The sequence below is a fragment of the Sus scrofa genome, chromosome 13 (assembly GCF_054392235.1).
Source record: "Sus scrofa isolate SSC_HxYL_T2T_F1_AM1 chromosome 13, Sscrofa_HxYL_maternal_Yorkshire_Landrace_v2.0, whole genome shotgun sequence".
Taxonomy (NCBI): Eukaryota; Metazoa; Chordata; class Mammalia; order Artiodactyla; family Suidae; genus Sus; species Sus scrofa.
In genome coordinates this window covers 173,618,017-173,645,646 of record NC_139395.1, presented here as the reverse complement: position 1 = coordinate 173,645,646, position 27,630 = coordinate 173,618,017, and the positions used below count along the sequence as shown (strand labels likewise).

Here is a 27,630-nt window from a genome sequence, read left to right as displayed (position 1 = left end):
TTATTTCATAGTGGAGAAGTTCATTCCCTGTCCATCTCTTTAGCTTCATATTTTTCTGTCAAGTTTGTTGAATTGCGGCACAGTTTTAAATACGTATGTGTACGATTGAAGGTCTTAGCTGATCTTCCTCATAACCAAGTCATAACCCCCAAAGCAGTGTTCACAGCCATGACTATTCAACAGAATCACAAGGGAATCTTTTAAAACTATTAAGACTTGGACTCAGCCCTTATCAATAGAGTTAAAAATCAGTGGTGATGGAATTTTTTAAGTATTTAAGGTGATTCTACTTTGCGGGCAGAGTTGATGTGTGCCTGAAGAGAACATTGATATTTTTGGCAGTTTATTGTAGTACTTGATGCGACTAAATTAATGAGAGTATTTCACACCAAGGCAGTTGAAGTCATGTCTTCTCTTTAAGAATCCATTTCTTACTGTGTTTACTCATGGGAGGGGGGAATGACAGAGTTTAATTATATAGCAGAGTTATATATATATATATTTTTTTAATTGCCCATTTGGGGCTATGCTTTTTTTAGGCATTTCAAAACTGTATATCAATCCAAAGTTTCTTTCCCTTTTTGTGTCAGAAGTGAAAATGTTCCTATTCCTTCCTCTCTTATCACCAAGGCCCCTCTTCCATCCTGCATGTCGGCATAGCCCTAAGATGTGAGCAAATAATATCCTCATACTTAGGATTTCCAACTCTCGTGAGGGAACTAAGTACCTTTCCTCCAACTGAAATGTTTCTGAAGTATTCTGCAGCCACCTCAGTGTTGTCATTTTTGTCTGTTATTTCAGAAACAGAGCTATGCATGTTGATAACCCCACTCCTAAGTGGCCAAATAAAAGAAATTGCATATGTCTTTTATTCATTGTGTGTTTCTCTGGAGACCACCACTAGCAAGAACAGAGAAGGTTACTTTTTAATGAAGAGTAATATACTCCCAAGTTGGATTTTAATGGATAATTTAGCTCCGGGTTAGATTCTTCAGCATAGAGATCACTGCATTTAATATGGAAAGTCATGAGTTTAGTCATTGGACGAGTTAATCAAATGGCTGCCGTAGTTCAAAAGTACATCTGCATTTGGATAAAATTTGGTTCCTATTAGAGAGCTAAACTTGACATATGGTTCCCCTCAGGTAATAAAATAACTTTTAATGAAATAAACATGTACCTTTCTGCAGCAAACCTGCATAAAGTACATAGCATAGTTGCATTTCTTTTCTTGCAGTGGTAGAAAATCTTTAACCTGCCACAGACTGCTTTATTTTATTTAGTTTTCCTTGGTTAATCTTTTGAGCTGATCAGCAGAACAATTGGGAGTCATTGTCAGCACCTCAGATTAAAAGGAAGAAAAGCCACAAAGTTGCTTGTGCTTATTTGAACATCAACAACATTGATTACATCACTTCAAGTGCTGCTACAGAGAAATATTGAGTCAGCTTCCCTATTTGTACTGCCCCTTTTGGTTCTAACACTATTGTACAAGGGCTAAAACAAGTCCTATTAATTAATGTCTGTATTTTTACCTCTTAGTACCTTATCCCTAGCTGACACACTCAGTACTTTTTTTTTCAATTTGAACAATTTTTTTTAAGTTTCAGTGTATTTCCCAGCAGGCTACAATGCAAAATAAGATGTCTATTCCTATGGGTCATTACAACCATTTAGTGTAGAATCTCTTAAAATAATTAATAAAAATCACCAGAGAGTTGAGAGCAATGGATAACCTGTATTTTCACTTTAAAAAAATTTACATAGAGTAAAATTCACTTTTATGTATAGTTCTGTGATTTAGACAAATGCATATAGTAATGTAACCACTACCACTATCAAAATACAGAACACTTTTTTAGGGCCACACCTGCAGCATATGGAAGTTCCCAGGTTAGGTGTCGAATCAGAGTTTCAGCTGCCAGCCTACAACCACAGCGCCACGGTAGTGTGCGATCCAAGCTGCATCTGTGACTTACACCCCAGCTCACAGCCACTCCAGATCCTTAACCCACTAAGCAAGGCCAGGGATTAAGCTCTCAACTTCATGGCTACTAGTCAGGTTTTATAATCCACTGAGCTACAACAGGAACTCCTATAGAACAATTATGCAAAAAAATTCCCTCTTGCCTGCCTTTTTTTTTTTTTTTTTTTTTTCCTCTTTTTTTTCTTTTTACAACAGTCAGATCTAGGTATTTCTTGATCTGGCTACTGTTTTTCTTCCTTTTTTCTTTTTTTAAATTTTTTTTTTTTTTTTTTTTTTTTTTCCTTTTTAGGGCTACACCTGTGGCATATGGAAGTTCCTGGGCCAAGAGTCAAATTGGAGTTGCAGCTGAGGCCTCTGCCCACAGTCATGCAGCACTGGATCCGAGCCGCATCTGTGACCTACCCCACAGTTTTCAGCAATGCAGGATCCTTAACCCACTGAGCGAGGCCACAGATCAAACCCACATCCTTAGAGACAACATCCAGTCCATAACCCACTGAGCCACGATGGAACTCCTCTTGCCAGATTTTTAATCAACCCCTCCCCCAACACTAACCCTGGCAACCACTTTGTTTTCTCCTATAATTTCGCCTTTTCCTAAATGTCATGTGAATATATTAATTACATTTTTAATCTGGTTTCTGTCACTTAGCACAGTCATCCAGGTTGTTGTATATACCAATAGTTTGTTCCTTTTGCCACTGTATAATATTCCATCTTATAGACATATCACAGTTTGTGTATCCACTCACTAGCTGAAGGACGTTTGGGTTGTTTCCTGTTTGGAGTAATTATGAATAAAACCACTATAAATGTTCATGGACAAATTTTTAAGTAAATGTAACTTATTTCCCTGTGATGTTTCTCTAGAAATGAGATTACTATATTTTATTATAAATATATATTTAACATTTCCTAAGGGACCTTCCTAGTATTTTCCAAAGGGGCTGTACTATTTTGCATTTCCATAGTGTATGAGAATTCCAGTTGCTCTGTATCCTCATTTGCACTTGGTATTGTCAGTGTTTTTTGTTTGGTTGGTTGGGTTTTGTTTGTTTTCTTTTGTTTTTTAGCCATTCTTACCTTTTAGCTATTCTTACTTCCTTGTGATATTAATTTGCATTTCTCTAAGTACCTATAATGTCAAGCATCTTTTCATGTATATATTTCCTATCCATGGATATTTTTTAGTGAAATAGTTGTTCAAATATTTTGCCCATTTTTAAAGTGCAGTCTTTTATTGAGTTTTGAGACTTATTTATATATTCTGAATAGAAATATTTTTCAGAAATGTTCTGCACAGATTTTTTTCCCGCAGCTGCAACTTCCCTTTTCCTTTTCTTAAAAGTGTCTTTTCACAAATGAGAAGTTTTAAATTCTAATGAAGTTCTGTTTTCTTTTATGGATTGTGCCTTGGATGCCATGTCTGAGAAATCTTTATGGAACTCAAGGTCACAAAGATGTTCTCTGGTGTTCAATTGGCTGTTTTTTAGTGTTTCTGTGAGTTTTTAAAGTTAAATTTGAGAGTTAGTTGGGATGGAGGAGGCAGCGAAGAGGAGAGGTTCTTATGATATGGGTTCCCTGAGCATCTCTTAACTAAATCAAAAGTTTGATTTGATATGGAAAAAATAGTTTCATATCTGAAATTAATACAGGTTTTCAGTACAGCCTTCAGAAAATATGGAATGAAGACATCTCACTGTGGAATGATACCCATACACACAAATTAATAATAATGCAATGGAGTAATTCTTATTGTTAAAGGAAATACATCAAGGCATAGCTCATACACAAGCAGATACCTTTCTGGTTTTCAAAATAAATTTCTGAACCTTAAATCATCCCCTTACACATATCCAAAATATTAACATTGGTGGAAAAGAAATATTTTATACATTGTTAATTCATGATATATTGCTGAGCAAATGATTTTTTTTTCTCATGGTGGTAGTTACGAAATGAAGGGGTTTTTTTCCCCCTTTTGTCATTTAAACTTTAATAAAAAAATTTTTTTGGCCTCTGACTTCAAAATATTTTTTAAGAACCAGTTAAGTCACTGTTCACATGTGTATGAACCAGTCATGGTTGACACTCCCCTGAGAAAAACAGCCTTTAATGAAATATGTAAATTTCCCACCTCAGCTCTGGGTAGCATCAACATTAGAAAGCGCCATCCAGCACCAATGACCATTTTATCCATATTCTGCCAGTAAAGTATCCCAGATTAAAATTTTATCTGATATCATTAACATTAAGTATTGTCAGCTTAAAGAAAAACAACATGAGAGTTGTGAGTTTAAATTTTATTCAGAGTCTTACTGAAGACTGTAGCTCAGGAGACAGCCACTCAGTAGCTCAGAGTACACTGCTTCAAACAAGTGGGGGAGGAGCCAGTATATATTGTTTTGTTTTGGTTTGGTTTGTTTTTGTTTGTTTTTTTTTGTGTGTGTGTGTGTGTGTAGGAAAAGCATGTAATCAAGCATATATCTTGGTAAAAAAATTATTGTTAATCATGAAGAAGAGATATCTCAGGTTGATGGGATGATACAAAAAAATCTGAAATCATTGAAATTCTTCCTGAGATATTCATATTAACTATCTGTGGGCACATTTATTCAAACCACTGAATGCCTCATTCTGTTTTTTCCATCCTGAATTCCCTTCTGGAGTGTACTGCCCTCTAGGTGGGCACCTGCAGTGGGTTGTGATTTAACCTGTTGTAATGATGAGGGATACTCTTTAGTCCTTTTGTTTTTCTTTTTTTAACAGGCCCTAGACATGGTTACTTTGTTAATACATTCCAATATCTAGCCCCTGTTTTCAGTGGCATGGTGAAACTTTGTAGTTTTATTGATTTGCTTTCCAGTTTTCTGTTTATATTTATTGGGCTTCAGTATGTATTTTCCTCATACTATTGCATGCACATCCACAAGCTAAACCATACAGGAAATTTACATGGCTTTCCAATGTTTCCTACTTAATAATGGCTAATTTCTTGAAAATTAAATTTCTTTTTAGTTTTACTAACTTTAAATAATGAATTAACTTAATTAAAATCCTCAAAGAGGAGATGGAGATAGAAATGGAAAAGTTTTTCTACATTCACCTGTAGGTCAAAGCCTTCTATCAGCCAAAAAACATATGAGGCAGGAAACATTTCTATAATAATCATCTTCAGTTTTAGGGCCGTACCCGAGGCATATGGAGGTTCCCAGGCTAGGGGTCTAATCTGAGCTATAGCTGCCGGCCTACGTCACAGCCACAGCAATTCCAGATCCAAGCCGCATCTGTGACCTACACCATAGCTCATAGTAACACCAGATCCTTAACCCACTGAGCGAGGCCAGGGATCAACCTGCAACCTCATGGTTCCTAGTCAGATTCGTTTCTGCTGCACCACGGCAGGAACTCCTGAATCACGTTCTTGATATCTTACCTTTGAAGGGAAAGATACCTCTCTATGTAAGTAATATGTAGAATATAAAATCAGCTTCAAAGACCATATGATCTCACTTATATCTGGAATCCAGAACCTTTCCACAGAAAAGAAAAGCATGGACATGGAGAACAGGCTTGTGATTGCTGAGAGGGAGTGGGAGGGACTGGGAATTTGGGGTTAATAGATGCAAACTATCTATTGCCTTTGGAATAGATAAACAATGGGATCCTGCTGTATAGCACTGGGAACTATGTCTGGTCACTTGTGATGGAGCATGATAATGTGAGAAAAAAGAATGTATACATGTATCTGTGTCTGGGTCACCTTGCTGTGCAGTAGAAAATTGACAGAACACTGTAAATCAGCTATAATGGAAAAAATAAAAATCATTATAAAAAAAGATTAGTGAAATCAGTTTCATTAGACATTTGCATAAAGTAAGATTTCATTGTTCCTTAGTAATCTAGAGAAGGCACTCAGTACATAACTGAGGGAGATTTGGATCTTTTAAGTGGCATGTGCAGTAGAAATAGCTGTATTCTAGTCTCCGTTTAGCCACCTTCTAACCAGCTGGCTAGCTGACCTACAGCAAGTCAGCTAGTCCTTCATTTTACATTTCCTCAACTGTGAAATGTGGGGGTTGGAACTCAGTGATCTCTAGGGTCTCCTGGTTGGAAACAAAATTCAAGGATGGTGGAAGTCACACACTGTCTTCACTGCCCCAACCCCAACCCAAATCCAAATGGTCTTTCTCATAATAGAGGTACATGTGACCACAGAAAGCCTTTGAATTTTCTCAAAGCTCTTTCTCCACTGTTTTATCATTGTGGATGCCCCAGTTGAGCTCCTTTAATGGAGGGCTTTACTCCAGGGCAGTGGCTCCCAGGACTGGGACATACTCTGCGAGTGCCACTTCTACTCCAGGCCCAGGCATCTGTGTCTGCCTGGGTCCATTGTGCAGCTGTTTGTTCATTTTCTTCAAGATTAAAATTTAATTGTTCTGCTCTTCTAAGACTTTAAGATAGCCAAGGGAACATTAGCTCACTGAACATAATTGAAAACACCTTTTTAAAAAGTGCAACTGGGAATGCAAGCATGAGATTCCGTCATGCTGGTCATAGTTTTTCAGGGAAGAGGATATTTCTCTACCTTGTAACATTTTCTAATAAATTTAGAGAAAGTAGTTCCACCTCAGATTTTCTGAATCATAGACTTTGAGAGCAAGACAGGCCTTAAAGATGAGTGACTTACCCAGGTCTTCCGGAATGGTAGCCTGTAAAGCTGTTCCAGGACCCCTACCTGTGCTCTTTTTCTGCTTTACCAGCCTTTCCAGCCTTTTCAGAGTCATGGCAGACCATTCTGGAGGTGCAGTCATTTGCTCTCTAGCATTTCCCATTGCCTTCCCTGCCTCACTCTGAGCATGAGTTTTGTTAGAGCAGGGAGTGGGATCTACATAATTAGCCCACCTGGATGCTAAGGGAAACTTCTCCAAAGGACTTGCACAAGTCGTCTCACCACCACTCTCTGAAGGGCTGTTTGCACGTGTGCCAGTGTGAGAGGCCTGCCTTACCCCAGGAATGTGGTATCTCCAACCTTCCCCAGACTGGCCTATTTCATTCCATCCCGTGAGGTCAAAAATATATTTTAAGAAAACTTGAACTTAGTGTAGAGGCTAAACATTTGCAACCAACTTGGACCTACAAGTAATTTTAACCCACAGTAAATTGGAAAATGTTATTCTTGGAACCCTGTCTTTAAGGGCTGTGTGTGTGTGTGTGTGTGTGTGTGTGTGTCCACCCATGTGTGTCCTCTTCACTTAAAATACTTTTATAAATGACCTTTGTGGAATTTTATTTGAAAGACCTTAGGTTTTGTAAGGGAAGAAGCAGTGTGGAAAAGTATGTAACAAGGATAGAGCATCCAATTTTAAAGATACTTAGCAGTGTATGACTTCTTTCATATTTCCAAGTAGTAAGCATAAGTTATTCTGTCACTAGAAGTGTAAATATGTTCTGACTTAAGTGCCTAACATGTTTGAAAAACATACCAACTCTTCAGTTTTCCAAATCCTTGTATTTAGACCTACCTGAGTACCCCAAATTCCTGTTATGCCATCTTGGAAGAGTAAAATAATATTGAAAAACTAACAATCTTCTACCAGTACAAGTTAAACTTCTCTTTGTAGACATTTTCCAGTAGTTCCTTAAGACAGAGTTTTTGTGCAGTATCTATTCTCATAAGTCAGAGGTACATTGTTCTAATTACATGTCAGACCTGAATAAATATTATTTGAAACTCTGAAAACAGTATTATGGTGGTTAAGAGCTCAGGTTCTGGGACCAGATTCCTCAGGTTAGAATCTTAACTCTGACCTTTAATAGTTTTGTGTTGTAGAGCAAGTTGCTCAGCCTCTCTGGGTTTCATTTGTACTACATCTGTAAATTGGGGATGAAGATATTAACATCTACCTCATAGGATTGTTATGAATAGAGGTCTTCAAGAATGTATGCCCATGGAGTTCTCTTGCGGCACAGCAGGTTAAGGATATGGAGTTATCACTGCAGCAGCTCAGATTGCTGCCATGGCACAGGTTCAGTCCCTGGCCCAGGACTTCCACATGCCATGGGAGTGACCAAAAAATATACTCCCAAAATAATTTATAAAACTGTATACATCCTCACACATTTGTAAGTTGAAATCTAAAACTTTTCCTCATAGGTTTCAAAGAAAAGATAGAAAAGAGTATATAACATGAAATAAGATGAGAATTGGCATGGCTGAAATAATTAACACTGTTTGAAAAAACAAGTTTGACCTATCTTTCTGAGTCACTCAAAGAAAATTGGAAAGAAATGGAAAAAAGTATTTATATATTTTAAGTATGAATTTGAGTATATTATCATTCCCAGAAAACATACACATAACATGTGAAGGAGTTAGTATCCTTTACCCGTTCTACTCTGGCTGTTGTTAAGAATTCAGAACATCTCAACATTGACTCAGCTTCAAACTTAATAAAAATGAGTATGAGACAGAAAAGACAGGACTTCTGCTAGCTGAAGATGTCCTAATTAAAGCATATGTCCCTGAAACCAGTAGTATTTCTAATCACAACATGTTTTGGATTCCAGGAAGTTTGTATACTCCGAAGACAATGGGGTCCAGGGCAATGAACTATAATATCTGTCTTGGATGAGGAGTTTGCCTCTTAGTAAAGAAAAAGGGCTGATATGAATGTAGGACAATTCTCAGGCAGTTAAAAAATAAAGTGCAAATGAAAGTTAAAGTCTGGAGTCTAATTTCCTTAAAATACATCTTTCATGTGCCCATCTTGCAAAAAAGATTTTCCACCCAGTACCTCAGTATAAAGACCACTAGTTAGTTGATTAAATGAGTCAATAAATGTTAAGCTCTTAGAACAATTTTTTGGTATCTAATAAGCCCTGAGCAAAAGTAAGTTATTATAACTATTATTCTTAGGTTCCCCCTTCAGAAAGAATTATTCATACTTATTTTGAGTCCCTACCCAGTCTTTAGGACTTATCTGCCTGTATTTAACTTCTTTTAGAATTAAGCAACTAAGTATCAAAAAAAATCTGTGATCACACTTCTACTCTTCTGAGGCAAACTCAGAAGAATGGAAATATATATATAGTGTATATGCCAAACATATGTATTTTTTCAGTCAAATTCCATTTAATTTTGCTATCCATAAATGTGTTATTCTCCTGAATACACGTAATTTTTCTCTATGCATAGATCCAACCTGGTGCTAAAGGTCTCATAGATTGGTAATCTGTACACTTTCATAAGTACCTTGAGAGATTAGACATTACTGGGTAACTGAAGAAATAGACTACAGGATTGAAAAAAAAAAAAAGAATTGTGAAATTTAAGAAGGAAAGGATAGCTCATTTTAAACTGGACCATTTAAAATCTCAAAATCAAGACAGGGACCCCTGGTCTAACTTATTACCAAGTATTCTGAGTTGGACAGCTTCTGTCATTGGAGTTTAGTGCTGTGCTTATAGCCAATGTCTTCCTTAACTCCTTTTTTCTTCTTATTCAACATTGTTTTAGCTATTCTAGTTCCTTTACCTTCCTGAGATTTTAGAATTATCTCATCTACAGCTCCCAAAAAGTGTGCTGGAATTTTGGTTGGAATTGCATTAAATCTGTATATCAATTTGGGGGCAAATTGACATATTTGCTATGTTAAGTATTCCAATCCATGAACACAGTTACATATTTCTGTTAGATCTTTGAAGTCTTTCATCAGTATTTTGTAGTTTTCAGCATACAAGTCCCATACATATTTTGTATCCCTCAGTGTCTAGCACAGTTGTACCTTCCTAAAGAATGATTTCACAAAAATCATTGCCATATACAGCAGTGGAAACTCATGGTGAAAAGAAACCATTAGCTATAATCGCTTTTTAAAAATAGCTCCCTTAAACTAGAAAAATACTTTAAAGATAGCAGATGACCCAGATAAGAAAGACTTTTCCTTCACCACCTGAAACTAGATACTTCACAGTTTGGGATTGTAAATCAGATTCCAGTTAAGAACTTATTGGATTCAGCTGTGTATGGGATGTGCGGGGGGGTGGGGGGCGCCCAGGGGTGGGGGTGCCCCGGCCGCACACACAGGGAGGGGTTCAGGAAGCTGTTTTTGCTTTGCCAATTGCAGAAGTCTTCTTTATATACATATTAAAAAAGAATTTTCAAATTCCTGCCAGTGATAATTTTTCATTGGTAACCCAGAAGAGTTTTGAACTGTCATTTTGTGGGCTTTATCAGGATGCTTAAATCCAGATTAAATTAATCAGAAAACACAAGATTGGGTTTCTGCATTTTCCAGCTTTGAAATCTACTTAATGTTGGTAATAGACTGAACATTTATCATGTTATTGTTCACACTGGGGGTAGTGAAATGTAACATTACATAATTCTTTTAAGAAGATCCTGAGAGTTTGTTTAATGTGCAGTCTAATGGAGAACCTTGGGAGCACAGAAATGCATATTCCTCTCAGAATTATTCATATGAACATAAGATGAGTAAACTATCATTTTTCTGAATTTTCTCATAAGTTTTCACAAGAAAGAAGAACTCAAGGACAAGAAAGTCAGGGAAGAAGAGGACTGTTCCTATTGCTGAGATGGTAGGAAGAGCCCCAGCTGGGTGATACAATGTATAGGTGTTTGTTTTGGTCTAACCATGTAACCCCGAGTAAGTCATTAATTTTTCTGAGCCTTATTTCCATATTTATACAGAGGAATTGAAATAATATTTCTGCCTTCCTAAAGTGATATTCAAATAAGACTGGATAGAGAGGCATATTGTAAGCTCTAAAAAACTATGCAAATGTACCATATTATTCATTTCATAAAAATTTATTAAATACCCAGTGTGTACCAGACACTGTCTTGGGGATAAGGATGAAAAAATCAAATAAGATGTGATCTCCAGTGGTGAGGAGGAGGGACGGACATGAGTACCACTTAAGTACAGTAAAGCATCATAGGTGTACAGAGGTAGAACATTCCAGGTGTAGCTGTGGAACTGGATTGCTGAGGTGAAGTGTACAAACTATTTTTGGATTTGAGAGGCTCTTAAGACAAATTGTGGTAAAGGTCATCTATGTTCAAGTTCAAGCTACCCACAATGGAGAGAGGGTTAAGAGGGGGAAAAAGGTTGACCCATTTGCAAAAGTCCTTATTAAATAGATGGAATAGGAGGAGAAGTCAGTAGGTAGAAGAATTGGGAATTGGACAAGTGTGCCGTGGGCAGTGACATGAACCTCGAGAGATGTAGCTGGCAGGTAATATGAAAATGGCAAAAAATGGCCTGGAAGCAGCAGTGTTGAGCCTGGAGAATGGTACTGCCCCAGGCTTAGGCCTTGGATCTGGGAGTATGAGCAGTCATCTCTTAAGGGACTGAAAGAGTGTAAGTCCTGAGGGAAGGGCTGGGCAACAGGTAGAACAGGAGGAGGGAAGAGGAGTAAGTCAGAAGAGTGAGCATGTGGGGCTTCTAGTAATAGCAGTAGCTGTCATTTGTTGAGCACCTAGGATGTGTCAGGTACTGTACTTGGCTGTTTTGTACAATTCAGTCCTCATAGGATGCTACAAACTAATTATCATCTGGATTTTACAAATACAGGCATAAGGTACATAGAGGCCACGTGCATCATTTAGGATCACACAAGTTCACATTAGATTCTTCCAAGCCACAGTTGCAGCACCCCAGATCTTTTAACACACTGTTCTGGGCCAGGGATCGAACCTGCATCCTGATGCTGCAGAGCCACTGCTCATCCTCTTGTGCCACAGCAGGAACTCTCACATTAGATTCTTTGAACCTGGGTCTGCCTGACTGCAAAGTTGTGCTTTTTCAGTGTTCCACATTTCTTCAAAAGTTTCAGAGAGCACCATGGGATGGATTTAAAGGGAAATTAGGAAGGGAAGAATCCAAGGGAGGAAGCAGAGTTCTATGGGAATGAAAATACAATAGATGAGAGAACTGTTGACCAGAGATGCCTGCATTTTTTCTGGTGGCTGAAAATGTCAGAGCTGTGAGGACTAGAGTCACTGAGACCTCTTGTAGAGTTGAGACTGGTGAAGCTAGCAATTACTTGCCGCAGATCCCAATGGAGCGCCATTGTGAAGGTGTTCTGATGTCTTTTGAAGAAAATTCTCCCAGGCAATTAGTGAAGACAGTCTTTCCTGTCTGCGTTTCCTAACCCATTCCTAGTAGGGTGGGGTGGAGAGGCTTAGCTTCCTGATTTTCAGTGGTCAGTCTTTAGCCCAGATAATGGAAAGCAGAGAAGGAAGTGGGGAATGACCTCTCACTTATATGAAAGGTAGAAGCCAATCAGATATTGGGATGCCTTGGCCACTTTGTACCTCTGGAGCTGCATGGTGCAAACTGGAATTTTCATTAGACTGGTGAAAAGCAAACACGTATATCAGCCTCTTCCAGGTGGCAGTTACAAGTTACTGTCCAAGATAGCTTTATAACAGTCTGAGAAGGAAATATTTTTTTCTTTCCTCACCATCCAGGGACAGCTCATGTCCTACTTTCCTTTACTAGAGGACAGTTAATACTACAGCTGAAATGGCAATTCCCCGTGGCCCCCCCAAGGGAGGTAGTGTGTTGACTGTGGGCACAGGCGAGGACCAGAGACTTTTCTGGAAGCAAACTTTGATACTTGAGAGAAGTAGCAGTCCAGCTCTGTTGCTGGGTAAGAGGATCTCAGGTGAGGTAGATCAGATTAAAAGAAGCAAAGAAAGGAGACAGAGGATGAGTCAGTAATTGAAGGCAAGTTATGACTCTCACTCTCCCAAACTTGTTTTCAGTTTAGTGCTTCCTTCCACAATTATCACGATTGTGATAAAAATAAATATATCCTTCAAAGTAACACATTTGCCCTCTGATCCAGCTGATCACAGGAGGGGTTGGGGCAGTGAGAGGATAAATGAATGTCCTGAGAAAAAGGATAATAAGGAAAGAGAACAGGATGCTTTGCATAAGATGCTTGCAAAGAAATTGGATCCTTGTAAATATGATTTCTGCTTCTTCACAGGTGGAGGGTTCTCTTTTTCTGTTTCTTCTTGCCAGTACTTTATTTGTACCTCTTTTGTGACATTTTTCATATTCTATGCTGCTTTATAGTTTTTAGGTGTTTTCCTACTTCTGCCAAATTGGTAATTCTTCAAAGGCAAAGATAGTGCCCTTTTCATTCTGTATCTCCCAATAGTGCTTTGCATTTAGTAGCTACTCAGTGTTTGAATGAAGGAATGAACCCAAGACACTGATTCCTCTGAATTTGTTAACTCTTTAACTTGGCCACCAAAGATGACACCTTGCAAAGCCAGCTTTCTCCTTTTTCTGAGATCAGGGACTAAATTATATTAAAAACATTCTATAATGCTTTGATATGTAGGAGAGAAATTTTCTGTTCAGGCAGTGTTTCTAAACCCTCTCATCAAAAAGAGGCTTTGCATCTATGTCTAAGCTCTGTCAGGACAGAGCAGATTGGCAAGGATAGTTTAAAGGAAACTGGTACAGGTGCCAGTGGAGGAGGAAAATGTGTGTGGTTGAGGCTTGGGATTCTAAGTGCTGTAAAAACGGAGCCAACCAACTGACCAGGGTGCATAGATCTGTATTTTGTGAAATACGTTTCCTGACTTTTGTATACTCCTGTTTACTCTGTGATCCTAGGCTGGGAATCTTCAAAAAGCAACTGGTGATTAGAAGTCTCACCATGTAAGCAGAATATGTGGCCCTTTAAGAAGGGTCCACTTAAACCACGGATGGCAAAAGCTCAGAATGGCAAGAGCAGAGGGAACAGTGGGAGCCAACCAGAAAGACAGATGTGGAACACTAAGTCCTGAGCAGAGCAGCTCCTTTCTGAAGGCTGCTGTTGCTCCTTTGGGGACTGCTACACAGATAATGGTAGGGAATCAAACTAGTGACAGGATAACCATTGTAATTTTTGCAGAATCTGCTCTAAGCATGAGTTCTTCTGCATAAGATCTGGAATCTTTAGAGGTTTTTTCCTCAAGTCTTGAATTTTGCCTTTCTTGGAAAGTTGGAAGCACTGATTGGGCTGGTAACAGCAATTAGTGTGAATGTCAGCAAAAAGGAGGTGTGGTCAGTGAAGGACCAAAGTTGGTATGGGGAGATGCATGGACTGTATTAGGAGTTCCTGGTCACTAACAGTGGCAATTACAAAATGTCGCCTGGGAAATTTAAACAGGAAAACGTTTAGGTTTAGTCTGACTAGCTTTGCAATAAGCATGTTTGTTCTAATAACAAATTGTTGCATTAAGATGGATCTGTCTCTTCTACCCTAAATAAAAGAATCTTTGTTTCCTGTGTTTTCGAGGCATTATCAATGATCTTTATGTAAAGATCAACTCCTGTTAATAAAAACCATGAGCAAAGGTTTGCAGTCAGTAGGAGTGTGTCCATTTGTACCCCTTATTTGCTTATAGGCCTACAGGCCAGGTCACAAAACCGGGGCCCCCTGTCATTGTCTGTAAAAATCTGGCTTCTCACTTCCATAAAATGAAGATAACTGCTGTGTTTGGGTAGGAAAAGCCAGGCTTTAGTGAAGGTAGCCTTTCTACCCACCCCTACCACCAGTCATGTCAAATTATAGGGTGGGGACTGCATAGAAACTTGCTCAGGCGGCTTCTGAGCTTCTGGACTGGTTGGAGCCTCCTTCACTGAATGGCCCACCCTGACCTCGGCCCAAAGCAAGAAACAGAAGATCAAGATGATATGGCTGTGGTCACACAAAGCCTGTTAACTACATTGACTGTTTTTATGTATTTATTCAGGAAATCTGAACTTTTTTTTTTTTTTTTTTGCCTTTTCTAGGGCCGCTCCCGTGGCATATGGAGGTTCCCAGGCTAGGGGTCGAATCGAAGCTGTAGCCACCGGCCTACGCCAGAGCCACAGCAATGCGGGCCACATCTGTGACCTACACCACAGCTCATGGCAATGCCGGATCCCTAACCCACTGAGCAAGGCCAGGGATCGAACCCACAACCTCATGGTTCCCAGTCGGATTTGTCAACCACTGCGCCATGACGGGAACTCCCAACTTTTTTTTTTTTAACAAGAAATTTAACCACATTTTGGGGTATTCCAGAGAGATGTAGCAATGTGGTTACCATTTTATAAAACTTTTAAACAAAACTGTTAGTGGTTCACAACTTTGTTTACAAAGAAAAATGACTTGAAGCACAGGCCTGTCTTCTCAAGACCCAGAGGACAGTGACCAAGGCAGAGAAGAATCCAGTGCAGAGCTGGCTGACCAAGGCCTTCTTTGGCAAAAGCCAGGAATCCAAACAATTAATGTTGAGGACCTCTTCCCATTTTATGCGAGAGGCAGTGAGTTTGGCCCTGTTACTTTGGTGATTTACACCAAACAAGCTGCCCTCAGCTTTTTAATTTTCCTCAAGTGGAAGAGAAATTCAGGAAAAGTGAGGATGAAGCCAGTCAATTCTGTTGTTTTTTTCCCTTACCCCAGAGATTGAGCCACCATTTTTAGGATAGCTAGTTCACTGCCCAGCCGTTGATATCCTTGTTTCTTCCCTTCCATGTTTACTGCCTCTATCATCACTTCCCTCTCTAATAGCCAAAACGTCACCTGCACTTTCATTCTAATCTTTGTATTAAAAATCTGCCTTTATCTAACTTTTTCCTCATGAGGCAATTCATGTGTACAGGAAACCTCATTTGTAAGCTGTTTTTCTGCTATATTTGGCTGTATATATTGTTCTGTAGCTATTGCCTTTTCTTGGAAAGAGCATCCACAAGAAGTATTAAGTCTCATGAACATCCCTCTAGAAGTATTTATCCTATATCAATTTTTCTAGACTTTTTACAAAGCTGATTTTGTAGATAATATATCCTCCTACCAAAGATTAAAATTGAAATAGACCATAATTGGAGCTGACCAATAAAAATTTGGGGTCAGCAACAGTTTCTAAGTACATGAAACACGTGTGTTTACATGTGTTTTTGAAATCTCAGTTTACCCTTCAGGAAGGCATTTCTCTTGGATCAATTGCATTTCCTATTTAACAACTTCACAGTTTACAAGTAAGACTATGATTAAAATGTTAACAAATTCTGGGGCAAAAAAGTGTTCCAGAAAGAATCAGTAATTGTTGAAAAGGGTAGTTAAATAGCTGTGTGATTAACTGTTTTTCATCTAAAATGCAGCATTTCTCCTGTACCCTTTAAGCAGTACTGACAAGGTATTTCCTGGAGATTAATGACAGTCCGAGTTAATGGCCTGGGAGAAGGTCTTTAATCCTTATACAAAGGTAGTTTGGAAAGTAGGAATGAAAAACAACTGCTAGGTCAAGATGATGCAATCCCAAGAGATGTTTCAGAAGATTAGTTACCTTTGCAGAAGCCTGTACTTAACTACTGTTCTCACTCCCCCTTCTCCGCATAACATACCTCAGACTCAGGTTTTCAACCTCCTGGGATTTACTTTGGCTTTTGAAAACGTCTTGTAATTTCTTCTTTCACCAAACAAAGCCCTTTTTATCAATGTTTTTGTTTGTTTGTTTTTTGGGTTTTTTTGTTTGTTTGTTTTGTCTTTTTGCCTTTTCTAGGGCCTCTCCCTTGGCATATGGAGGTTCCCAGGCTAGGGGTCTAATCGGAGCTGTAGCCCCTGGCTTACGCCAGAGCCACAGCAACACAGGATCCGAGCCGAGTCTGCGACCTACACCACAGCTCAGGGCAATGCTGGATTGTTAACCCAATGAGCAAGGGCAGGGACCGAACCCGCAACCTCATGGTTCCTAGTCGGATTTGTTAACCACTGAGCCACGGCAGGAACTCCCAATGTTTATCAATGCTTCCTCTTTTCATTCTTTCTTACTTAAAATTCATCTTGGAAGTCATTTGTTTTCAGGTAGCTTCTCGCCATCAGGCTCATTTATTGGTGTGGACAGAATTGTGCTTGAGAGCCTAGAAACCAAGGCAGTCAAAATATACTTCTTTGGGTCTCAGATAAATAAAATATCTATGTGTGCTAGGCATAAATTATATAGAAAATATGAAATTACTGTCAGTAGTAGGCTGGGGTTAATGGAACAATAAAACCTAAACACCACTTCAGTAGGTCAGAAGAGGTTGATTCATCATAAGGACACAGAAACAAGTTGGTGCAGTTAGGATACTTACAAGCAGAAATGCATGCTTCCAGACTGCAAAATACCACCAGACATGTTCACTTGCAAATGATGTCAGACTTTGTGGAATCTCATTCCTCCTCCAGGCCAGTCCAGGCTGCACCCATTCTGCATGTCTCCTAATCTGGATCTATTCCAACAATCCTCCCATCTGCACAGATTTATTAATTTCAGGATTAAGCAAGATACCGTATGACCTCTGGGGCAAGGACTCTGATGGAGATAGTAGGAAACAGTGGCAGAAGATAAACAGCCACCCAGTGGAGAATTGTACCAAGATGCCCTACTTTGGCTTTTTACCCAAAGAACAGTTGAGAGCTGAAGAATGATCACTTAGTTGGGAAAAAAAAAAAAAAAAAAAAAAAAGATCTGCCTTCCTCTATGGGCATTATCTTATGTAATTGTGTGTCCTTGTGAGAGTTTTAGATCCAGAAGCTTGTACCCTTACCTGTGCTAAAAGTGTGTTGCTCACCTTCCTGCTGGGAATGTGAGCTTCCTTTGGAATCCTTTAGAGATGAGTAGAACCCCATCTGATTCACTCAAGTAGTTTCTGACTGGCTGGTCCATTAATCCCAGGCTGATACTCTGATCCCTGGCGTATGTTTTCACATGTTTGGATTTTCTTTTTTTTTTTTTTTTTGTTTCTTTTTTTCTTAGGGTCACACCCATGGCATATGGAAGCTCCCAGGCTAGGGGTCGAATTGGAGCTACAGGTGCTGGCCTACACCACAGCCACAGCAACGCCAGATCCGAGCCATGTCTTCAACCTACATCACAGCTAACAGCAAAGCCAGATCCTTAACCCACTGAGTAAAGCCAGGGACTGAACCCCAGTCTTCATGTATACTAGTTGGGTTCATTACCACTGAGCCATAACAGGAACTCCTTTTTGGAAATTTTTAAATAGTAAAAGTTGAAGTTCGGCCCTGGTGCAACAGGATCAGTGGCATCTCTGGAGCGATGGGACACCGGTTCGATACTGGGCCCAGAACAATAGGTTTAGGATCCTGCTTTGCCCCAGCTGTGGTGTAGCGTGCAACTGGATCTGATCCCTCACCTGGAAACTCCATACCATGGGGCAGCCAAAAAAAAAAAAAAAATCTTTTAAAAATAAATACATAAATAAAATAGCAGAAATATGCTACAGGAAACTCTAAGAAAAATGTCGTCTGGTCACTAGGGCAAAGGGTTGAAAGGCAAAAGCCCCACTAAAATGGTAACTGGCATTTTGCCACTAACATGTATCTAATCTAACCCTGAAGGCATTAAATTCTTATGGATTTTGTGACAGAGCCAAGAGAAGTAAATTTGTGGCTACCAGTTCAAACTGAACTACTGTTTTAATGCTGTAAGTACAGGTGAAATCTTTATGTTCTTCCATACTTTAAAAAAAAAAAAAAAAAGATCCTTGTTTATATACAGATTAGTTCCACTAGACCTAGTTGAACTTTTTGAGTTCTTTTTTCAACTGAAATTGCCTTTTACAAATGAACTATCCAGATGTGGATGGGAACATAATAATAGAATTACATGCTGAAATAACTTAGATTACTTAGGTCATGATTGCAGTTTTATGATACCATCTGGGAAAATTACTAAGAGCATGTGAATTTGAGGTAAAGTTTTTCTCCCTTCAGTAGGCATTATGACCTCTTTTGGCACTTTTTTGGTATTGGAATTTGCTGGTTACTTTGCTTACTTTAAGAGTGATGGATCCACCACTCTGTCATGGTTTAACTGGAGCTTTCCTTCCACACAATTGGCAGGTATTTAATGCGTCAGACAGTCTTTCTGAAACCTGACCTAACCACTTAACAGTAAAATAGTAAAACTTGCTCTTTTGTGTGTACAAATGCTGTCTTTCCAAATTAGGAAAGAAGATATAAAACCCTGTAGAAGTGCCTTGTTTTAAACGGTGTAATTTAATGCTCTACCATTAACATTCTCCCAAGGTAGTGTTACATAAATAATTTCTGCTACACAGGAAGAGTCATTTCCCATTCTGGAATAATTTGCACACATTTAGGAATTTCATTGTCTCCTCTGAATCCTCTGGGCTGTGGGCCCATAAATTATCACATTTTGAGTGTGGAACTTCCATTACATAATCTAAATTTTATGGGAGGAGAGAGCAAAAGGATTGCAAAAAAGTAGTGACTTGCTTATGGGTAGAGAATCTCAAGGAAGGAAAAAGGATATTTCTACTTCTTCAACATAGATCAAGGAAATTTGTGGTTTACTTTTAATAATCAACTTTCTGGTATTTTTTAATGCCAAACCCACAAAATTTGGCGTTTTAAATTCATACCTATTCTGTGGGCATGTAGTGTCTAAAGTGGTGGTTCTTAGGATTCCAAAGAAAACATATCACTCAAATGCCAGTTTCCTTGGTTTCTAGATGATAGTTTAAGCCCAAGACTTCTTAATTCTCTCCAAAAGATGCAAAGGTTTTTGTCTATATATATTCTGGGTCTTGTAACATTTATCAGCTTCTCAGAAAGACCTAGCATATGACATTTTCAAGACTAAATTTTGTTAGACCAATCTTTAACACCATGCTAGGATTTTTTCTAATTATTAATAATGATAATAATAGCTAATTATTGAGCACTTATTATTTGCCACTAACTGTACTTAACACTTTATATTTCTCATTTATTGCTCCCCAAAACACAAGTACACTTATTATCTCCATTTTATGATTGAGGAAACTTAAAGCTTTGAGAGGTTAAGTAACTTTTTGAAGATCACACAGAATTAGAATATCTCAGAAAAAAAGGTATATTTCTCTGCCACTGACTAGTTCTAAGACCTTGGGAAAACTTCCTTGGGCCTAAGTTCTTCATCTTTAAAATGAGGGGAGTGGACCACATCAGTTATTTTTTAAAGATTCTTTTTCCTTTGTCTATTTGAGTACCTTAAAATTTCTTTTTTTTTTCCACTGAAAATCTATACAAGAACTCCAGTACATCAGCGCAGAGTATGCTGGACAATCATGTAACCACCATTGCAATAAAAATAAAAAGCAATCCCAAAGTTTCCTCTCACCACTTTGTAGCTGACCCCTCCGTAGCTGACCCCTCCCCTTAGTCCCAACTGCTGGCAACCATTGACCTGTTTTGTGTCCCTTTAGTTTTTCATTTTCACAATGTCACATAAATTGACCTATTCAGTATTTAGCTTTTTTTGAGTATAGGTTTTTTAACTTAGCATAATTATGCATTTGAAGTTCATCTTCATTGTTGTACATATCAATAATACCAATTACTAATTCTTTATATGGATTACTATACAATGTATAACATATGATTGTCCATTCATGAGTTGAAGGGCATTTCTGTTATTCCCAGTTTTGGGCAATTAGGTGAAGCTTCTATAAATATTGTTACTTAACATTTTGAGGTTGGTGATAGTTATGAGATTAGAGCATCAAAATTCAAGTATCATTGAAGGAAGAGATAGACACTGCAATCTACATTTGCAAGTATGATTTTTTATGACTCTCTCTTACCACAACCAAATCTAGAATGGAGTCCCTAGTAACTTCTCTTCTCATACCCACCCTTTAAAGTTTTCAAAACTATCTTAGCCACAGCTAAGATACAACTAAGTGGTTTTAGCTACTGATTGAGTAGCTTATAAACAGCAGATATGTTTTGCTTATATTTTTGTAGGCTAGAAGTCTGAAATCAGGCTGCCAGCATGGTTAAGTGAGGGCTGTCTTCTAGGTCACAGACTTATATTCTCACATGGTAGAAGGGGCTAGGCGTTTTCTAGGACCTTTTTTATAAGGACATTCATGAAGGCTTCACTCTCATGACTTAAGCACCTCCCAAAGGGCCCATCTACTAATACCGTCACCTTTGGGGGCTAGGACTTCAGTATGAATCTTGGGGAGACACATTCATAGCAGTAGCCATTTTTACTCTGGTTTGGAGAGGAAAAGATTGGGACGTGTCATCTAATGTAGAGCCAACCCCAAAATAAATCAAGTTAAAAATAGACCTCTGGGAACTTGAAAACTGGTGCTGCAAGAGTTCATATCCAGCATTTCTATTTCTCCCCCAACCACCTTCGAAACAGAAAAAAAATAAAACTTCCATGTAGTCTCTACCAACAAAATTTGCCCTTCTCCACTTTCATAACTCAGACCTGATTTTATACCACTACTTCCCACCAGTATCAATACCTTTGATCAGTATTTAGTGAGATTTGGGCCATATAGACATTCTATTATGAGAATCAGCCCCACAAAGTATGGCTTTTCTTTGGGCTCCACGTTGAAGTGTGATCCTTTTTACAGGGACCAGCTCTGCAATGTATAGTTCATCTTGACCAAGTAATGATGTATACAGAATGTTCATTGGTCTCTTTAGGTGTTGACCAGCAGTGTGAAGCTGCTTATGTCATTTAGTGCAAGGCTGCTTAGAGTGTGATCTGCGGACCTGTGCCAGCCTGTAAACTGTTACTTATCTGCTGCAGGATAAGTCAGAAATTCAAAGTAGGTATTTAGGAACTTTTATAGCAACTTTGCCTTGCTGCAGTATCTCAGCAAATTTTCATCATTCTAGTGATTCATTTTTATTGCAGTCAACAATGGATTGACTAGGGTTCCCATCGAGGCTCCGTGGTAACGAACCCAACTAGTATCCATGAGCATGAGGGTTCGATCCTTGGCCTCACTCAATGGGTTAAGGTTCCAGCATTGCCACAAGCTGTGGTGTAGGCCACAGGTGCCGATTGGATCTTGTGTTGCTGTGGCTGTGGCCTAGGCCGGCAGCTGCAGCTCCAATTCAACCTCTAGCCTGGGAACCTCCATATGACTCAGTTGTGACCCTAAAAAGACCAAAAAAAAAAAGGAGAAAAAAACAATGGATTGACTATAACAAAATTATGTCCTATGCAGCAGGTAGTTGGCAAGCACAGTTTAGTGTGCCTTTTACATAGGATCTTCTATCCAAATCCAGGTTTTGATTCTAGGATGGAGCTTGAGATTCTGGGCTTCTAACACACCCCAAAGTAATGCTCTTGACCTGCCAACTAAGCTTTGAGAAGCAAGGATTTGGTGGAAGTGTATGCTCAATGCACTTTTTCCCCTTGAATTTGTGTGAGCACATACACGTTGCCCTTGTAAAGTCTTAAAAAAAAAAGATGTAACAATGGAATACCTGTATACTCTTGGGTCTTGGTTTTGGTTGTCTTCAGTGAGAAGCTGGGCCAATCCATTGGGAAGCTTGAACTTCCCAAGCTTCAAGATGGCAAATGATCATCATTTGTTATTGTCCCTTCAGATCTTCTCTTGTGTTAGGAAGTGTGGAACTCCATAAACAGATGAATCTTGTGAACGAACCTTTTCCCCCATCTCCCTAAACAAGGAGTCTGCCATATATACAGTGTAGCAGACTGAGAATTAGGGCATCTGGTTTCTATACCTCACTCCTCTACAGCAATAAACCTGTATAATTTGATCATTTCAGGTGTTTATTCTCCATCTAGGGTGACACACTGCCCCAATTTTCCCAAGACAGTCCTGATTTTAGCACCAAAAGTCCTGAATCCTGGGAAATCCTTCAATCCCAGGTGCACTTGGACAGTTGGTTACCCTGTCTGCTTTATTTTTCCAGAGTTGGATCCAAGCAGCAAATTCCAGCACTCGTCCTTTGTAGAATCTCCTGAAGAGTACAGATGTTATCTTTTAAACTAAGAGAATGGACAACTCTGGTTTGGATTCATGGGTGTGTGGTGGGCCATTAGAGATAAAGAATTTGAACAGACCAAGGATGACCTGTATAAATTTTAGGGGAATTTGCAAGTACGTAGCTTGAAACGTTTTGAAAAGAAAGAATTTTTGTTTTATATTGCCTTCACTTTTGTTTTAATTCTATCCCTTCAAGGAGTGAGGTGAGTCTTAGAGGATACCTTTCACTAATTATCAAAGTTCAAGTGGTAAATCACTATTTGATATTGTCAGATAATCCTGAATGTCCCTAATATACAAAAGTGTCCCTGTCAGAAGTATTTCAAATGTAATAAGTAGAATATAGGGTTAGGTTAATGGGCATCAGCACAAGTAGTTATATATTGTCCTAATTCTAGCCAAGTGACTTTATTTATTCTTTCATATTTTTAACCAGAACTTGTCAAATAAGAATTATAATGGAAAATGTTAGTGATTTTTTTTTAAAAAATTCAAGTTCTAACTACTTTTAATTTTATTTGAGAAGCAAGTCTCCATCTCAATTAATTTTTCCCCTAATATAAAGTTGTTTTTGCATTGGTTGGGGAGGGATACATTAATAATTTTTTAAATTCTGAACTACTAACTGCACCTGCTTAGGATCTAAAACTGAAATGGAAAACACAAGGCTTAACCCCACATGCTCCCTGATCAAATGCAAAAGTTCTTAAAATAACTATGTGTAAAGATGTTCAGAGCAGCTGAAAACCAAGGAGTTAGTGTCCCAAGTCATAACCTGGCAGTTTAATACATAGCTCAGAGGCAGCTGCCTCTGTCTCTTTCTGTTTCAGTGCTTGGAGCAGCAGCTTCTAGAAGAAGCGCAGAAGCAGCCTCTTTATCCACATTGCTATCCTCCCCTGAATTCTACTTTCCTAGTCAAAGAGTCTGACCCAGATCCATCAGGGAGATCTAGGACATTCCTTCCAAGCCATGAGAGAAAAGTAGCCTCCAAACAATTACAATAAACTTTAAATAGATACACAGTAAATTCCAGGAAAAATATAAGAAAGAAATAAAGTCACGTTCATTAGTAGTAACAAACAGTACTAGCTATGAATGATACCCTACACATTGGTGCCTTCAGAATCTCAATTACCAGCAGTTCAGTTTACTCTCTTAAAATCCACTGGAAAAACCTTCTTCACTCACTCAAGACTGCTCTTTTCAGCTCCTCCTATCTTTATAAAGCTCTCAGCTAACTATATATCTTAACAGATATATATCTCAGCTTACCATTTTCCCCCATAGAGATATGTTTCCTGTAATATTTTCTCTTACCTGTGATAAACTGTTCCTCTCAAGGGTCCACTTATGCTTCTACCAGTAGCAGTATCTGGGCTGGGTGCACAATTGATCTAATCTGATTTGACAGCTTTTTATGTTGCCAGGCTGGTGGCACTAACCAGAAATGTAAATTTCCATTTGCATTCCCATGTAGGTGAGTATACTATTATACTATACTGTTTCCTTCCTAAAAAGAAGAAAAAAGCAGTAGCACCTCTTTTAGTATAGCTAAACTGATTTTTTTGAGAGTGAGAGGAAAGAATTGGACAACTATGTAAAAGGGAAATGGAGGCAGGAAGAGGATGGGGTGTGGGAGGCCTGAAACTCTGCTATCAGCAGAGTTTCCAGTTGGCTGCTTCCATCTTCAAACAGTAGTTGGAACTGTGAGTTACTTATGTTGAAAACTCAGAATTTTTCTAGTCCTTCATTTGAGAAATTACTTTATGAAACTGCATTAGAGAGCACATTAGTTAGGCTGATTCCCTGAACATCTAAAACCTACTTCTTCCATCTGCTGAACAGGGAATACCTGCCTTTCCTATCAAGTAGGGTCATCATAGGATCAAATGAGTAGCTGATAATCTAGTTATATAGCCAGGTATATAACTAGGTATATAAATGACATTGTTGTTATGATTAATGCCATTATACAGTCTCCTCAACCCAGGTGAAAAGCACAGTACTGTCACTCTTAGCTGTAGCCTCCAGTGATTGACTATCTTTGTTAGACAGATTAGACAGAAATACCTTGAACTTTCACCCCAGATAGTTAGGAAGCTATAATACAAATTTTGCTCTAATATCTTCCTTAGGGACTTTCAACTGACCCTATTCTAAAGGACCAAACTATCAGTATATGAGCTTTTTGTCTGATATCAGTAGTTTAGAACAGAAATCTCAACATCTCTTAAAGAAAGTTAAAGTATTTGCACTAAAATGTATATTCCAATCTGCTTATTTGATCATTTGGTCTCTGAAATTGTCTCCTATCTTATAGACACTAAATGAACTTTTTTAAGTAGGAAAAAGATTTTTTTTCTGGTCCTTTTCTTTTAATTGGAAATAAGGAGAAAATACCATGTTAAACAACATAAACACTGTAAAGGTTCAAATCACTAATAATCAGCCCTTCTGTGAAGATTTCCATAATCAGAGCATGTGGAAACCATGTTGCCACATTCACTGCTGTATCCCAAATAACCCAGCACATAGTAGGCATACCAAACATTTGCTGATAGAATGAACAAATGAGCAAACTAATTAAGCCCTTTAACTGTAAAAGTGGTCTACCTAAGTATCATGAAACAAAAAGAATTATTTTGTGCTCAGTGTGAATGGTTATTAAATACTTGTGGCTAACAGTTCTGTCCTAAGTCAAATAAAAGCCACTAACATTGTTTTCTTTAAATGTTTCCTAACGTAGCATATTGAAGAGGCGAGGCATGTTATTTCCAATTAATAATGAAAATTTTGCTTTTAGGACAAAGAATATCATGGATTTTATTCTGAAATATACAGGGCCCTTCCCTTTTGTTTTTTCCCCCATCTGTGCACCTGCCAGACTTGGCGCTTGCAACGTCTATCTCCAACAATAATCAAATTCACCGTCATTTTTAAGCCACATTAAAGTATCTCCATCTCGGAGTTCCCATCATGTCTTAGTGGTTAACGAACCCAACTAGCATCCATGAAGACACGGGTTCGATCCCTGGCCTTACTCAGTGGGTTAAGAATCCAGCGTTGCCATGAGTTGTAGTGTAGGTCACAGATGCGGCTTGGATCCCAAGTTGCCATGGCTGTGGTGTAGGCCAGCAGCTATAGCTCCAATTGGACCCCTAGTCTCGGAACCTCCATAAGCCACGGATGTGGCCCTAGAAAGACAGAAAAGCAAAAAAAAAAAAAAAAAAAAAAAAAAAAAAATCTCCATCTCCAGTGACAGTGCCACTACCTAAGACCAATTCTTGGATAACAAATTATTTACTTTAATGACAGTTTAAACCAAAAAGACAACTCCATATGAACTTCAACAGAAGCTAAACTCTTCAAAAAAACATTTTGCACTTCTTGTTTGTAATTGATACTTTTCTTCATCCCAGAATTTCTACAGAGTATTTTTGCATTGCTTATCATAAGAACCCAAATTCTTCCTTGCTTTGAGAAATTACCTGCAAAACTCTTCTAAGAATAGACCTGTCTTAAAAGCCCTATGTATTTGTTTTAAAGAAGTAGATACAGCCTGAGAATATTATTGCTGCCTTTAGAAATGTTCAATAGCAAACAGCTCTTAAAGTGTTTATGCTGATTTTTAATTAATTATAATGGTAGCTTCATAATAGTGTCAACTGATAAATGAAGAGATATATTTACTTGGAATATTTGTTTCTGAGAGATTGATTGATATATTGGAAAGTATCATCATAGCAAAAGCATTTTTGGTTGCACCTAGAGGAACATTGCCATAGTTTGGAAAAGTTCTCTCCAGTAGTACACTACACCTATCCTCTTTTATAAAATCTAGTATGCACATGGAACATGGTGAATGTAGCTAAGAAGTGTATGCATTGTATCTCTTGCAGTCTTTCCATAGACTTGCATAGATGTTGAGAAGAGGTATGTGATCATCAATTGTTATGAAGAGAAAAAATAATGATTGACTGTATCACAAGATTTTTAGCTGAACACGTATCTCTGTTGAATGGGGATCTATATTCAAAACTATGCATTTTCCCTAAACATTGACTAATATTCCCATTGAGCAAGTACAGTGAGTGAGCAGAACTTTCTCTGGTATCATTTGGTGGCAATCTGGCATCATTTCCCAATGACATTGAGATTTGATATTTTATAGATATCATGTTCCTTGGGGTGATAGGTATCTAAGACCATCCAAAAACCCTGATTCAAAAATCTGCATCTATTCTCTAGCCCCTATTCATCAAATATTAGCATCAAAGAAATATAAACAAAAATAAAGAAGAAATACTATCTAGTTGCCATTTTAAGGTACTGGTTTCTTCTGTCTCACCATAAAAAGAGAATTCCTCCTCTCCAATCTAGCATATCCAGTATGCTTCTCCATTTTTATCACATTTTTGATGACTTTAAAATTATGTACAGATCACTGGCATCTTTTTACAAAATCAAGCTACTAACAAGGCAAGTCTTTTACTCAAACCATTTTTTAAAGTTTTGACTGTTTGTCTTACTCTAAAGAAGATAACAGGAGTTCCCATCATGGCTCAGTGGTTAACCAACCCAACTAGTGTCCATGAGGACGCAGATTCAATCCCAGGCCTTGCTCAATGGGTTAAGGATCTGGCATTGCCGTGAGCTGTGGTGTAGGTCACAGACACGGCTCAGATCCAGCGTTGCTGTGGCTGTGGCATAGGCTAGTAGCTGCAGCTCCAATTGGACCCCTAGCCTGGAAACCTCCATATGCTGCAGGTGCAGCCCTAAAAAGAC

At 38.5% G+C, this 27,630-nt stretch overlaps 2 protein-coding genes across 20 annotated transcripts in view; one reads left to right on the top strand and one right to left on the bottom strand.

The window, feature by feature from the left end:
- The window catches only part of CMSS1 (cms1 ribosomal small subunit homolog), a 395,732-nt gene that overhangs the window by 273,528 nt on the left and 94,574 nt on the right, over positions 1 to 27,630 (top strand). The gene's annotated exons all lie outside the window — the stretch shown is intronic.
- Positions 1 to 27,630, bottom strand: part of FILIP1L (filamin A interacting protein 1 like) — a 295,463-nt gene that overhangs the window by 267,044 nt on the left and 789 nt on the right.